The 16,871-nt window shown below is 37.0% G+C and overlaps 2 long non-coding RNA genes across 4 annotated transcripts in view; one reads left to right on the forward strand and one right to left on the reverse strand.

Moving 5' to 3' along the window:
• The window catches only part of LOC118238703, a 62,557-nt gene that overhangs the window by 20,383 nt on the left and 25,303 nt on the right, over nt 1-16,871 (forward strand). Inside the window, exons 2-3 of one of the 3 annotated variants that reach the window (XR_004769715.1) lie at nt 6,136-6,234; nt 7,653-8,395. The exons of the other annotated variants lie outside the window; for them this stretch is intronic. This is a non-coding gene — a long non-coding RNA (uncharacterized LOC118238703). Of the gene's footprint in view, nt 1-6,135; nt 6,235-7,652; nt 8,396-16,871 lie in introns of those variants that run through there. 3 annotated transcript variants of the gene reach the window in all.
• LOC113835183 lies at nt 1,450-6,343 on the reverse strand. The gene is made up of 2 exons (XR_004769716.1): nt 6,177-6,343; nt 1,450-5,547 (listed from the first exon to the last, which is right to left on the reverse strand). It is a non-coding gene; the product is annotated as an uncharacterized LOC113835183 (long non-coding RNA).

Raw genomic sequence — 16,871 nt, forward strand, 5'->3', positions numbered from 1 at the left:
TTCAAAGCAAACTTAATCAGAAGATAAAGAAAATCACTTCATACTGATCAGGAAAACAATTTAGCAGGATGAAATTAAAATTCTAAATAATTTATGCATCAAAGGATTGCTCACCTTTATGAAACAAATGCCACTACATATAAAGTCGAGGATTAATCTCAACACAGTAAGAGTAAATGATTTCAATATTCCAAACTTATAATTAGACAGGTGACCTAGATAAAAATAAACACAGGAATGTTAGAATCAACGATTTCATAAATCAAATGAATGTAACAGACATTTGCAGAATACTCTACCTAACTCAATTGAAAATATATTTTTTCTTCATTACTTCAATCCCATTGCTCACTATAGCTCTGCTTAAATTATTTATTTTGTCTGGTCTTAAGTTTGATATATAATATTCTTCTAAAAATTCATCCTTTTCTTTTTAATTGTTTTATTTTGTGGAATACAGTGTTTTAAGGTATTTCCTTTTGGTTTTGCTGGATTTCAAAGTTATGTGCTGTAAAGTCTTGCACTTCATGTCTAATTTTGTTATTTGGTTTTCTCTCTATTCTGGCAATTTGGCTAAGGGTTTTTCAATATTATTTATATTTTTCTTGCTTCAAATCTTTGTTGGATTGTATTGTTTTTATCATTTTTACAATATATTTCTTCTCTGATGTTAGCTATTTCTCCCACCTTACTAATTATAGGTTTCTTTTGTTTTGTTTTCTCTATGGTTAAACCCTTTATTACAGACCTCTGGTATTTTTAAATGTAGACACTCAATTCTGGTAATTTGTTTCTTTGGAGACAACAATTAACCCATGTTTTGGGGATGTTGTGTCTTTATTTACACTTAGCTGAAGGAGTCTTAAAATTTTCTGCAGTGATACATTCATCATTTCCTTGAGCTTGGTTATTTTATGTAATTTTTCATGCTGTTTATCCATAAGACTTACTCTACTGGGATCAGACTATTTCAACTTTCTGACATTTGTTGTGACTTGCTCTGTGTCCCAATGCATGATGAATCTGCAAAACATTCAATAGGATTCTACAAACATGAGAGAAAGTGGCCAACATACCAAAAGCAATCTACAGATTTAATACAATCCCATTCAAAATTCCAACACAATTCTCCATTGACATTAGTTCTATTTTCAGCTTTATATGGAAAGACAAAAAACAATAACAATAGCAAAAACAGGATAATTAAAATAATCATGAAAAATAAAACAACTACTGGAGATATCACCATTCAATATTTCAATTGTATAACAGAGATATAGAAAAAAACAGCATGATATTGGAAGGAAAACAGGCATATTGACTACGTCCAAATTGAAGACCCTGACATAAATCTGCATAACTATGGACACCCGAATTTTCATAAGGGAACGAGAAACACACACTGTAAAAACAAGATAGCATCTTCAATAAACAGTGCTGTCTAAATGATTGGATGCATATAAGAATGGATCTTTATTTTTCACCTACATGAAACTCAACTCCAAATGGGTCAAAGTTATCAACATTAGGCCAGATACATTGAACCTGTCAGAAGAGAAAATGAGGACTAGTCTTGAACTCATTCACAAAGGGAAAGACTTCTGAACAGAACACTGAAAACACTGATGCAAAGAACAACAAATAATGAATGGAAACTCATGAAAATGAAATGATTTCATATGGCAAAGGGCATCATTATTCAGAAAAAGCAACAAGATACAGAATGAGAAGAGATCTTTACATACCCAATAAAGGTCTAAGATCTAAAATATAGAACTAACTTTAAAACTAAAGACTAGACATCACTAACTAAATATTAGACATAAAGAAAACAAATGCCCAATTAGAAAGTGGTATATAGTTATAAAAAGAAAGTTCTCAAAAAATGAACTCTCAAATGTCTGAGAAACACCCTTTAAAATATTCAACTTCCTTATTCATAAGTGAACTGCAAATCAAAAGTACATAGAGATTTCTTCTTACACAAGGCAGAGGGGCCAAGATCAATAAAATAAATGATAGTGTGTTCTGGCAAGGATGCAGGGAAAGCGGGATTATTCATTGCTGGGGATTGCACTGAGTACTGCCACTGTGGAAATTAGTATAATAGTTCTTCAAGACAATAGAAATCAATATACCTCAATGTACCTCTATCTCTGATGTGGGATGCCCTTCTGTATGCTGTGAATATTTGTTGCTTTTATTGGTAGATGAATAAAGCTGTTTTTGCCAATGGCCGGACAGAATATAGCTAAGAGAGAAATCCAAACAAAGATGCAGAGAGAAGGAAGGTGGAGTTAGGGAGAAGCCATGTAGTCTCTGAAGGAGTAATATGCCTGATCATTACTGATAAGCCACAGCCTCGAGGCAATACATAGATTAATAAAAATGGGTTAATTTATAAGAGAGAGCTAGTCAGTAATATGTCTGAGTCAATGGTCAAGCAATTGTAGTTGATATTAAGCCTCAGAGTGATATTTCATAAACAGATGTGAGGACCCAACAGGCAGGAGAGAAACCAGCCCAGTGGCACTGGGTGAGACAGAGATAAACTCGCTATCATTCTTAGGCATATATATGCAAAGGACTTTACATCTTACTACAGAAAGATTTGTCCGTCCATGTTCATTGCTGCTCTATTTGTCATAGCCGGAAATTGGAAGCAGCCCAGGTGTGCCTCAGCTGATGAGTGAATATGGAAAGTGTGGTACATTTACACAATAGAATGAATAATTACTAAGCTGTTAAAAATACAAAATCAGGAAATTCATGAGTAAATGAGTGGATCTGAAAGAAATTATCCTGAGTGAGGTATCCCAGACCCCAAAACACAAATATGATCATTGTCTTGCTCAGCCATCATCAGAGAAGCTTCCCCCTGAAGTATATGAGAACTAATACAGAGACCCACAGATGGGCAATGCACAGAGTGAGAGACCTTGAAACTCCAAATTCTAAATAGTTTGTCTTCACCAAAAATTTTCCCTAGTGCTCTGTTCAGAAGACGAGACAGAAATATTGTAAGAGGCAGAAAAGATGGGTGGTACCAAGGAAACTGTGTCACCAAGAAAGAGATACAATAGGAATGATGCACTTATGAACTCACAGAAGCTGTGGCTCTATACACAGGGCCTGCACAGATCCAAGCTACTTGGGTACTGAGGATGAGAGGATCAAGTAGACAAGAGCCGCACCCATGACTAATTAAGTGACGAGGCAGCATGAAGAATGAGAGAAAATCTTTGCCTGACATCTGTCAGAGGCTTAATATCCAGAATACAGAAAGAGTTTTAAAAACTAAACATCAAGAATATGAACAAAACCAAAACAAACCATAAGTATCAAGAAAGTGAATGACCTTGGTTCTTCCACTGACAACCAAAACTACAATTATCTGGGAAAAGGAAACTCAGTTGAAATAATGCATTCGCTTGTTTGCTTGTAGGCAAGTCTGTGGTGCATTTTTTTTTTTTTTTGATTAATGGTTTATGTGGGTGAGCCCAGCATACTGGGAGTGGTGTCTCCCTTGAAAATCATCTTGCTTGATAAAAGAAAGTAAGTTGAGCAAGCCAGTAAGCAGCCCTCCTTCATGACTTCTACTTCAGTTATTTTCCAGGCTCCTTCCTTGAGTTCCCGCCCTGACTTCCTTCAGTACTTGAGTATGATCTAGAATTGTAAGGTGACATAAATCCTTTCCTCACAAAGGATTTTTTTCATGATGATGTTTTATCATCTTCACAGGAACCATAACAATGGCATGAACAATTGTACTAAGAAATGCACAGTGAGTTCTCAAAAGATTAAAAGCAAATAGATGACAAATAATTTAAAATGTGTTCAATATACTTGGCCATCATTGAAATGAAAATGAAAACTCCCTGGGACTTTATCTAATTTCAACCATAATAAAACAAATAACTATAAATACTGGCAGGGCGCAGAGAATAGATAATTCTTATTAATTCCTTTAAGGGGATATAAAGTGGTACAGCCACTATGGAACTTTCCTCAAATAGCTAAAAGTAGGACTATATGCAACACAGATGAGCTATATACTAAGGAATATGCTCAAAAGATGCCATTCTCTTTAGTAAATATGAGCTTGAGAACATATCAGATTGAGTAATGGTAAAGTCCAGGGAGATAGAAAAGGAAAATTAGAGGGAGGGAATTGTACAGTCACATGATTCACACATGTAAATGGATGGAAGGACTAGTGAGAATATAAACATCTAGGGAGGAAAAGGGGTAAATCAAACTCAGTACATATCATAATGCCATGTGGAATCTGCTGGTCAATAAGCTTATTTAAATGGTATAAAAAGACTTTGATGGATAATGTTCCCTCAGGACACATATTAAACATAAATCACAATGATTTGTGGAATGCCTCCCTATGAGTTGTTGTCATGGAGTTCCTAGAGGCTATTGCCATCCCTCTTGTTATCTGCCAGAATTTGGTGCTCAGACCCCATTGAAGACACTGTATACTGTGGTGACAGGACCCAAAGGAATCAAGCTGGGTATGAGCTAGAGGGTTCTGTCCTACTGTCTAATTTCTTATGCCAAAGATGACACACAGAATGCTCAGCAGATAACTGTACCCAACTGTGAATCCTGTGAGCCATAACAATCATCTGCAGAAAGGTTGTGCCATGTAAGTGCAATAGAGTATGACAATTATGGGGATAGCCAATCAATGTTCTCCTTGGATTTGAGGTTAGCATTTTAGGAGAGAATTCTATCTGGTTCTGTGAAGAGGCCATGGCTGAGTAGTTCATTGGTCCTCGGGAGTACTTACTACTATTGTTGTACTAAATGGTAATGCTTTCAAAATTCTTTCTAGGTATTTAAGTTCATACCTATACACTGATGCTATGCTCAGCCTTCATCAAGCAAGGTTCTTCCTACAAAAGGCAGTGAGTTAATAAACACACCACCAGCCCCAAGTGCTGAGAATAAATGACAATTGAGTCCTTGATCCAAAGCATGACAGCTGCATCACCCCCTAAAAGCTCAAAAAACTTCATGAAGGACAGGGCAGAAAGAATACAAGATCCAGAAAATAGGAGATACACAGCAAAAAAAAAATAAAGCTTTTGTACATGACATAGCTATCATGCTATGAACTGACAGCAGCTGTGACTATTCACAGAAGACCTGCCCAGTACTGCGCTCTACAACACCTCATCACAGATGAGGGGCACTCTTCATGCTTGCATAGCAAACCCTTCATCCCCCGAGGCATCTCTCTAGCCCCCATGCTTTACTTTCTGATGTAGACATTAGAAGTTTTGCATATTGTATTTGCACACTCAAACAATGTGCTTGTATTATTAATTTTCATTTCACCCAATCAAAACTATTTAGGTATATTATGTGTTTTCATGTACACAAAGGTACGCATATACCACAAAAATGTTAAATGCTTGAATTTTTAGCACAAAAAGTAAAGGTTCCAGCAAGGAAAATTGCTATCGAGCTGTATCAGTGGACCTTTCTTCATTGTCCTTCTGCAGCATATTCTTCAGGGAAACAGCAATTTACCTGCAGAAAAATAATTTTGACCTTGCTGAGGCATGTAAACAATGTGCTGAACTGCACATCTAAGTTGTTTACTTCATGGCTCATGACAATGTGCTGTGCTATATTCCATTTGTAATCTGTCCATTAGAATTTGTAGGTTTGGTCAGATGTGAAACCATCTATTCAATAAAACCAAAATATCGTTATTTATAAACAATGTGTAGTCTGTTGACAATTGTTGTGCACTCTACTGAGCTCGGTAGGTATTTCTTTAGCTTTAAAAAATAATAATGTGATTACTCTGTTTGTTTTTTTAATATATAAAAAGCTAACAATGGCCCTATGATCTTCATGCTGAATTTAGAATCAGGGAGGATTGAATTCTCTTTAACTCGATCACTCAAATTTAATTTATTTGACTCTTCAGGACACTGGCGATACATATGAACAATATTACAGTGTGTTTGAATTTCTGCAGATATAGATCTTTTCTGATATTTCTTATCACAAATATGCATAGTTTTTACATTAATCTTTTAAAAGTTTAGTGTCCTAACCATAATTAGAAATACACAGGAGCTAAAATCATTACCACCTACATTTATCCAGATAATTTACTATTTACAATTGTGAGCCAGTGTGTCACTTACACCAAAATCGTGAAGTGGATGGTGGAGTCTTGAAGAGGAACTGCTGCCAGGGCTTGAGGTGAGAGGCACAAGTAACCCCTGTGAGGGGCACAACAAGATGAAACTACTCTTCTGTCTTCCACTCCTTGCTCTATCATTCTTGTTCATATGCACATTCTTATTCTGCCATTCTTTGGGAAAGAGGAAATATTTAGAAACATTTTGTAAGTCGTGTACGCTTCCATGTAAATAATTATATCTTCATGGCCTATTTTCCTCATCCTTTAAATATGGGTTATTTTTATCTAGTTTCAAAAGGTGAAGTAATGTACTTAAGGCAAGCAAGAGTAATTGTAACAGAAAACCAGGACTCTGACAATCCTTCAATTTCTCAGCAATGATTTTTGAAGTCCCCTCACTTGTGTACTTTGAGTACAAAATCTTTACAATGACATCAAAAACGAATGAGAAGCTAACAATAATAATTTCCAAACTGGGAAACAACAATTATCCTTTTCTTTAGGATCACACTTGGTTGAAAATATTACTCATGTGACAAATTAACATATGCTAAGAATATTATTATGCATTAACTGTCTTAACATACATCATATATTAATTATATTAAATATTAAGTACTTGTTTAGGTATATTCTCAATCACATATTAATTACAATTAATACACATATTATAATTAATTGAGGATATTATCAAATAATATATTCATATATAATTATGATAAATTATATTTAATATATTAATTGTATAATGTATGTTGATTATAACCAATTAAGTATATGTAGCATTACATGTACTACTATTGTTATAGGCTAATATTGTTAGAAGGAACTAATATGTACACCTTCCTTTTTTGGATCTTAGGGGGACATCACCATGGTAGAAGTCATATTCCTTCTAACTAGCACAAAAAAGCCATTTGCCCTTCATAGCATTATCTAAAACTCTTAGCTAAAGAAATGAGTTAGTACAGTGCTTAGACCAATAAGCCTGTAAATCCACAGAGGTCATTGGTAAGATAATTCTTTCCATATTTGCTCACAAGAGCCAAAATACTATGTATGCTGTGAACTGTTTTTTTTTTTTTTTTTTTTTTTTTTTTTTTTTTTTTTTTTTTAGTTTCATGAAATCAGATCATGGGACATGTTAGAAACCAAATCAATACTACTGAAAATGTTCTTTACAGCCAGAATCAGAGTGATGCTTATATGAACAGTGGACCAGGAAAGTTATATCTGACACTATAGACTAAGGAAATAGCCTGGGTCAATTAGTTATAGCAGCTGTAATTAATCAAAATTTAAATAAAGGCAAAGATGCCATTTGAAATTTCCTAACAGTAAAATTGTGAGCTGGATAAAAAAATGCCTTTTTTTTTCTTTCTGAGATCTATCTGCTGTGAAGTAGAAGGGATTATAAGCTAGTATTGGTTGTCAGAATTCTCATTACCAAATATTATGAGTCACTGTCACTGTGCAGGGGGGAGCAGAAATCTCTGATGGTGACAACATGATGGTGACTGATAAGACAGAAGATAAAAGAAGAGGGTCAGAACCTGCTATCCTGAAATTAAATGGCATGTGAAGGTCATCACTAAATAGAAGAATAATAACAATACTAAAAAGACAAAAAGATAAATAATGAAATAATCTTTACCAAAGACAGCTTCTTACATTTTGAATGTTACACAGTAACAGTTATTTAAAACATAGATTAAGAAATAGAGTGTCTTTATCCCTTTATCCCTTGTTTATTGTGTCTGAAGATGTACACCACCACACACAGAGAATAAAAGCAATGAGGTAAAAATAAAAATGACTCATGCAACTTGGAGCTCTGAGCACTGTCATTGGGTTTTGCTAGTTTCCTAGACTACTGTCTCGTCTTTCAATTTGCATCAAAGTTACCCTGTCTCACCTACTAAACTGACACTATGTAAATACCAATAGACCCTACAAACAGACCAGTCTGAAAGTGAGAGCTACTATGTGCCTTTCCTGGGAAATTTGCCGTGAGTATATCCAGAAACAGGATCCCCTGGCCTCAGAGCATGACCTTTCTTGCTGTCCCCTGCCTCACATAATCCAGTTTGCTATATCCATTCTTGAGTTTTTGATTTGATTGTGACTCTGGTCCCTTCTCCACATGTTAAGCACCAAATTTATTTAACAAACAAGAGAATAAATAGCATTATCTCATCTCTTTTAAAACTTACCAATTTCTCATAATTGGATGTATAGTTTTCTGTGATATGCATTTTAAATCTGAACAGTGTAAGTATTAGAATTAACCTAAAAATGTAAGTACACAAAGTGAATCTTTATTCACATAAGGCATGAAGGTTTGCTTTTTTCTGTGTAGCTTTGGAGTAGATCCTGGCACTTGCTCTGTAAAACAGGCTGGCCTCAAACTCACAGAGATCCACCTGCCTCTGCCTCCCAAGTGCTGAGATTAAAGGCTTGCACCACCAATGCCTGGCTGGCATGAATGTTTTCAGTGTATGTACTTATAGGAATTTTACTTCATCTATTGCATAGTCCAAAAGTGTGCTACAGAGGTTCTACACAGCATTGCCTCTGTGAAGAGTATACTGTTCAATATGTAATGCTCACAAATTCAAATCAAGTCATAAGAAGTCAATTGATAGAATTATTATTTTGCTTGCAAAACTCTTTGACCAGAAGTGAATGTCTTCAAAGAGACATTACCACCTTGTTTATGTATTTGCAACTAGAAAGTGTCTCACACTTAATTTTGGAATAAATATTGAGTTATTCAAACTTAGTTGGCAAAAGTAAGGAGATAGTTAAGGAGAAGTGCTAGCTTGTGATGAATGGTGAGAGTCAAGTAGAAAGCTTGTTTGACCTGTAAATAGAGAAAAATGGAGGAGACCAGAGAGGATTCAGACAAACAGTACTGTCACTGCATTATATCTGCAGGCAGGATTTCCCTTAGTGCTCTGATTTCATTTGAAAATGGAAAGTAATTAATTGAAATGCAGTTGTCCATTGTCCCTTCTGCTGCTCTGTCTGGGGTTATTTATAAATTTTCCTTTCATAAAGCAGAGGGAAGAGCAACATGCTCCCATTAGAAAGCCTAGAGATCAGGCAATGCAGAGCAATAAGAATGCAGTGGTTGATATCATAAATCCAAACATTTGTTTTCATACTGCATCCTGATGTATATTTACACTACAACTGAATATATATATATATATATATATATATATATATATATATATATATTTGTTGTATGCCAGTCTGTTTGCTGAGGCTAAAGATCCCCAAAGTCTAATAGTATTCTGCAACTCAATCCCTGTCATGGCCAATAATAATATGAAAATCCACATTCAGTAATTCAATAAGAAATGTAAATGGTCTTTGTTTACTACAGAGAGGCAGGACACTGATTAACTTTTGGTATTCATAGATGGAAAACTTGGGATATTTCTAAGGCAAACTCCAGCAAGTTTAATAAAACATACATGTGTGAACCTTTCAGCCACCCTATTGAATCATGACTACGAAAGACACGGGAGATACTCCTCCATTTAAAAATATGTTACTATAATTTATTTTAAAAACGAAAATGGAGATAAAATGGGTGAAATGTACAAATAAGAATTAGAAGGGGTAGAATGTGGATGAGAACTAAAACATTTAAAGCCATTCCAATTTACCCTTATCTAGTCTAAGAGCAACACAGGTCACAATAATGAGTAAATGTGCAAAGAGAAAAAGTGATAGAAGAGAGCCCCATGACCTTAACAGAAGCAGGTGAACCTGTAAACCACTATAAAATTTATCCCATCATGCAAGGAGGCTTATTATAGTCTAACAGGAATTAATAGAAGAAAAACATAGTATATATTCAATAACTAACAAATTGTTTGTAAACTGATACTGTGATTAACACACACACACACACACACACACACACACACGCACGCACGCACGCACGCGCGCGCGCGCGCACGCACGTCTCTGTTTCTCTTGCTCTTCCCCTCTCTCTTTCACTGATTGTGCAAGAGTGTACATTTGACGAAGTCAGTGGTTAGAAGGATAAAGGGACATTAAGACTGTAACATAATCTGAAAGATGTTGGGAATGCCTGGACTAGAATTAGAAGGCTTGCACATGCCCCTAGTGTGGTAGAGCCAGAAGTGAAGTGCTGTCATGGGCTGAGCAGATGGGCTCTCTATTCTTGTTCTGAAAACATGACTGGAGTTATTACTTCTGAGTTCAAGGCCAGCATGATCAACAGAGTGAGTTCCGGGACAGACAAAGCTATATAGAGAAACCCTGTCTCAAAAACAAGAAAAAAAGTGCCACATCACTATGGCTATATTTGGCAGTGCAGGCCACTAACTAACCTCAGTAGGGTGGCTAGTAGTGGATTCAGGCTGCAACACCGACCACAGTCACCAGCATACTAATCTGCATAGCCTGGACTACAAATGTCTGTGGTCTGTGCTGCAGATTGAAACCATATTGGTGTCTGTGAGCCTTGCTGCTGCCTGCCTAGCTATTGATGTGAGTGGCTTATACTGCCACTTGAGACCATGTTAATGTCCATTCTTAGGCCTTTGTCTGGGTCCATGGTCCTTCAGCAGCTAGGAGTCATGTTTGTAGTATGTGCTGTCACCAGAAACCACAATCAGAGCTCCTAACTGTAAAGAGTAAGGAGGCTACTTAGGCAGTGAGATCAATGACTGCAGACTCACAATTGAAAGCCACCCTATCCTCAGCCTCCCCAAAAGTAACAGCCTAAACAGGAAGCCAGTGAAGAGAACTCTTAGAAAGTGTGATAAGGATGCTGAAGTTAGTTTTCCACAATTGATGACTTCTGATGGGGAAGCAAAAGGAGAGGGACTCAGTTCTATTGAAGGGGCAGATCACTGAGAGTTTGAGTATATAGAAAAGCCTAATGAGATTCTTTTTCTATTTTTATTTTTAATTTTCTGGGGGGTGAGTTATAAGGGTTGGTGGATAGACATGAAAGGACTGGGAAGCAAGTATGGTCTGGGTTCATGATGTGAAATTCTCAAATAATCAATAAATGATGTCATGTTTAAAAAGGAAAAAGAGACAGTTTAGAGGAACACGTATCATCCTCACCCAGTTCTGAAGCTGCTTCAGACTATCACTCAGGAACACAGACTGAAGAATATGAAAATAAACAAAAACATTTCAAGTCCACACACATAGGAATCATAGAGAAAATTAAACAACAAAATTAAAATAAGTGTCCGAAGGGAAACTAAATTTTATTAGTGAATATGGAGTAATAATAATAATATAATAATAATAATAATAATAATAATAATAATAGTAATAATAAGCCAAAGCATGAGGCATTCCCATCACAAGACCCTATTTTGGAGAACCTAAGAGATTCCTTTTGATCTGAATATCTGATACTCAGATATTTCTGGAGATGCAGGAATAAACATTCCCAATGTCCATTTAAATAAAAAGGGACTGCTTTAGAATGACAAAGGGCATGCTCCAAAACTTACAGCAGGGGTGAATTTGAAGGAGATTTGATGGCCACTGCTGCCTCTCTGACAGTCTTAAGTGCCATGTGAGAATAATGATGAACAAATAGTACTGAAACTTAAGAAAGTTAAAAAACAGAGATGATGTTGTGTTTGGGAGATTTGTTCTTTATACTTTATTTCTCTAGACCTGAAAAACCTACAGTGAATTCTCAGCACTAATACAAACAATCTCTAAGGAAACAATAGATACACAGGTCAGTGGAGGCTAGTGTGGTCAAACTCCACCAAAATGGGCGTGAGAACCACCACACATCTGTAGGTACAGATACCTACTTGAAATCTGTGATACCCATCAGGCACATGCCAATCAACTGAGGTGACTATTCAACGTATCAAAGCAAGTCTGGCCTCCAGGTTCTCTCAGCATCCTTCAGCCCCTACCTGTTGCAAGTATAGAGGGAAGGCATACTCTGCCCTCTACTCTGAACTCCCCAGGCCAAGGGCTAGGCTGCTCTTCTCCCAGAGGCTCTCCTCTATATAATCCAGATACTTTGATTGCCCCACCCTTCTGTATCTTTGACCTCTTGCCTGCTTCACCTGGTTCCCCTCTCTCCGCTCTCCTTTCCCCTTTCCTCTCCCACCACTTTCCACCTGAATCTGATCATGTCCACTCTGGACTCTCCCAGATGTCCCTGCCCCTGGTTACACTCTCCCTTTTATCTACAATAAGCTTTCTCCACCACCAAACCTAGGAGCAGCCATGTCCTTTCATTTCCTCTTTACTTTTATTTTTTTCATTTAGTAATCAAATAAGAAATAAAGGCATTTTATAAATCAGCAAGTTTAAATTAATCAAAATAATAACATTTTTCAAAGATAAATCAGCAATTTTTTTTATTATTACATACCAATCCCAGTTTCCCCTCCCTCGCCTCCTCCTGCTCCCCCACCCTCCTTCCACCCCAAACCCATCTGCTCCTCAGAGAGGGCGAGGCCTCCCATGGGGAGTCAAGGAAGTCTGTCTCATCACCAAGTTGAAGCAGGACGGAGGCTGTCCCCACTGTGTCTAGGTAGGCAAGGTATCTCTCCCTAGAAAATGGGCTCCAAAAAACCAGTTCATGCACTAGGAATAGATCCTGGTCCCATTGCCAGTGGTCCCACAAACTGTTCAAGCCATCCACTGTCACCTGCATTCAGGGGGAACTAGTTTGGACATACACAGGTTCCCCAACTGTCAGTTTGGAATCAGTGAACTCCCACCAGTTTGGGTCAGCAATTTATGTGGATTTCCCCATCATGGCTTTGATCCCTTTGCTCATATTATCATTCTTCCCTTTCTTCGACTGGACTCCTTGAGCTTGGCCTAATGGTGGGTTGTGGATCTCTGCATCTGCTTCCATCAGTTACTGGATGAAGGTTCTATGGTGACAATTGTGGCAGTCGTCAATCTGTTTACAGGGAATGCCAGTCCAGGCACCCTCTCCACTATTGTTTACAATTTTATCTGGGGGTAATCCTTGTGTATTCCTAGGAGTTTCCCCAGTGCCAGTTTTTTCCCTAATCCCATAATAACTCCCTCTATCAAGATATTCCTTTCCTTGCTCTCTCTGTCTGTCCCTCCCCCAACTTGACCTTCCTATTCCCTCATGTTCTCCTCCTACTCACCTTTGCACCTCCTCTGTCCCCTTCCACCCTCCACCCTCCCGTCCATGCTCCTAGTTTACTCAGGTGATCTTGTCTATTTCTCCTTCCTAGGCGAATCCATGTCTGTCTCTCTTAGGGTCCTCTTTGTTACCTTGCTTTCTGGAGTTGTGGCCTGTAGGTTGGTTATCCTTTGTGTTATGTCTAATATCCACTTATGAGTGAGTGCATGCCATATTTGTGTTTCTGCATCTGGATTACCTCACTCAGGATGAGTTTTTCTAGTTCTGACCACTTGAATGTAAATTTCAAGATTTCTTTGTTTTTTTACTGCTGAGTATTACATCATTTTGTAAATGTACCACATTTTCTGTATCCATTCTTCAGTTGAGGGACATCTAAGTTGTTTCCAGGTTCTGGCTATTATGAATAATGCTGCTATGAACATAGCTGAGCAATTGTCCTTATGGTATGAGTGCGCATCCTTTAGGTATATGTCCAAAAGTGGTATATGCTGGGTCTTGTGAGAGCTTGATTCCCAATTTTCTGAGAGACCACCATACTGATTTCCAAAACAGCTGTACAAGTTTGTACTCCCACCAGCAATGGAGGAGTGTTTCTCTTACTCCACATCCTCTCCAACATAAGCTGTCACCAGTGTTTTTGATCTTGGCCATTCTGACAGGTATAAGGTGTTATCTGAGAGTTGTTTTGTTTTGCATTTCCCTGATCACTAAGGATGTTGAACAATTTCTTAAATGTCTTTCAGTCATTTGGGTTTCTGCTGTTGAGAATTCTCTATTTAGATCTGTGCCTCATATTTTAATTGGATTATTTGGTATTTTGGTGTCTAGTTTTTTTGGGCTACAGAGCAAGACTGTCCCAAATAATGTCACTACCAACAAAAACAGAGACAAACAACAACAAACACCCACACCACAAAAGTAAAATGAACAAATAGGAAAAAACAATAGAAGATCACAATCTTTAAGCCTATGTTGTTTTCTTTATGGATTAATCAGAATTTGGTTAAAGAGTTAATTCTTTTGCCAGGATTATACATTCATTGGAAAGTAATTCTTATAAAAGTGTTCAATTCTTCCAAATAAGCTAGTCATTTAGGCAAACTTCCCATTAGTGAATTAAGTGTAGAAAGACTGAAGTATGGAAGTACTGTACAGTTTTCTTCTTAAATGTAAAATTACTTTTCTATTTTCCAGCCAGCCTCTCACTCAGGGAACTTCATTGTTTTCAAACTCTGAAAACTCACCAATATGATATGAAAACATGTCAGGGATCCTGGATCTTCTCTCTGAAACACCAATGTGTTATATTACTTGCATGAGTTTCTTCTGGCATCGTGAGCAGTAACTGCACACATTCAAATTCAAAATCTTTCTCTAAAAAAATGGTCTCTTTTGTGTTTTCATCCATGTCAGGGAATAGTGTCATACTTTAAAAAAAAAAAAGAACAACATGGAATCAATTTGACACCACTGACTAAAATTCTCCCTACATAGCTGTCATCTGTCCTATCACTTCTGCCACCAAGTGCACGCAAGCTCTCTATGTCCTCTTGCTTACCAAATATCCCTGCCATTACACCTTATCAGAGTCTCCACCAGAATTTCATTGAATTTTTGTTTTTAGTAATAGAATTTTCAAAGTAAAATATAATTTCCTTATTTTTCCTCTTCCATTTCTTACTTCCAATATTTCTCTCTCTCTCTCTCTCTCTCTCTCTCTCTATATATATATATATATATATACATATATATATATGTGTGTGTGTGTGTGTGTGTGTGTGTGTGTGTGTGTGTATTCCTAAATATATAAATACATCCTTCTCTGTATGTTACTTATATGTATATGATTTCAGAACTGACCACTGGATTGAATAATCCATCTGGGGACACTTCTCTGGGGAAAAATACTTCTCCTATTCTCAACACTCCTTAGTTGTCTGTAGTTTTTTTGTTACATCACCATGAGATCCACCATCTCTGACCTCCCCCAACGTCCATGTTTGTATGTCTATTGGTATTGTCCTTGCTCAGTACTTACTTAAGCAGTGATACTGGTTATACTTCATGGGTAGCTTCGCTAACATTTCTAGGATAGAAATCCCCACAACAGACTTCCTACATATTTTCTCTTAGTTCTTATGATCTTTTTGCTCCTCTTTTACTATGATCTCTGAGACTTCGGTGCAAGATTGAACTGATGATGCATGAGTTGGTGCTGGGCACCACAGAATCACTAGGTCTCATTTTGATTGATTGTTTTTTCTTGTAATTATCTCTGTTACAAATAGATATTTCTTTGGTTGAAGTATGATCTATACTTATCTTTAGGTATAAAGATAATTCTTTATATGAGATTAGGAATTATGCTGTTTTAGTAATTGATAATTGTTCATCCTCCAAGAACCAAGACTTCACTAACCCCTTGTAGTTGGATAGGTTTCTTGTACCAGATGTTACTTTTTTCTTGTTGAGCTGCCTTAAGTTCAGTTAGAGAGCTGTTAATATTTCCAAGTTATCTGTATTGCTATAGTTACTGTGCCCTGTTGATAATTTGCTTTTATTCACAGGCATCATGGATTCCGGAGATTATTGGTTGTTTCCCTCCTTTAGAATTTTCCATGCAGTCCACAAGTACCATGAAAACTATTCTTCAGGGAGAAAGTTTTCAGTTCATAACCAGATCAAGTATTTGAGTCCATGCCCAGCAATAGATTTTTATTATATAGTTTATGACTACTGGAGTGAGCGTTGTCAGCTTAGATGGGGAATTTTCATCTAAACTATTTGTATATGTATATTTGTATGTATGTGTGTATATGTACATAGATACATGTAAATTATGAAAATATACAATAATTATATTCCTTATGATTTTTTAGATATTTTTATTAAAGTTCTATCATCTTCCACCCTTGCTTTCTAATCAAAGTCTCTTGTTATGACAAATCTTTCTGCCAAAAGTCGCCTGAGCCCTACCACCACACAGGCAGTCTCTGCCAGCCACCCGAGTTCTGCCCGCTGTGTGGATGGACAAAATAATACAGAGACTTATTAGGTACAATGCTGCTTGGCCAATGACTAGGATTCTCATCTGTTTGCTCAGTCTTAATTATCATAAATCTATATATTTTATAAGACTTATTGGCGTCCCTTGTTGGTGGCTCACATCCTGCCACTGGAGGAGGTGAAGGGGAAAGAGGGGCACTTCCTTTCTCCTTGCTTATGAGTCTCCTTACCATGTCACTTCCTGCCTAGAACACCACTTCTCTACTACATTTCCCAGAATCCTCTTTGACTCCTAGTCCTGTCTAACTGGCTGTCTCATTGGCCAAACAGTATTTTATTCAACAATCAATAAGACAAACATACACAGAAGTACTTTCCCCATCAGTCTTTTCCATATTTTTTCCAAATTTCCATTTACAGCACTTGTAACCAACCATGCTCTCCATTGTCCCCACCCCCTTTTCCTGTCCATTTTTGGTTTTTTGCAGTTACTCTAGTTTATATACTCACAGCTTAAGCTTGGCA

The sequence above is a fragment of the Cricetulus griseus genome, chromosome 4 (assembly GCF_003668045.3).
Source record: "Cricetulus griseus strain 17A/GY chromosome 4, alternate assembly CriGri-PICRH-1.0, whole genome shotgun sequence".
Classification (NCBI taxonomy): domain Eukaryota; kingdom Metazoa; phylum Chordata; class Mammalia; order Rodentia; family Cricetidae; genus Cricetulus; species Cricetulus griseus.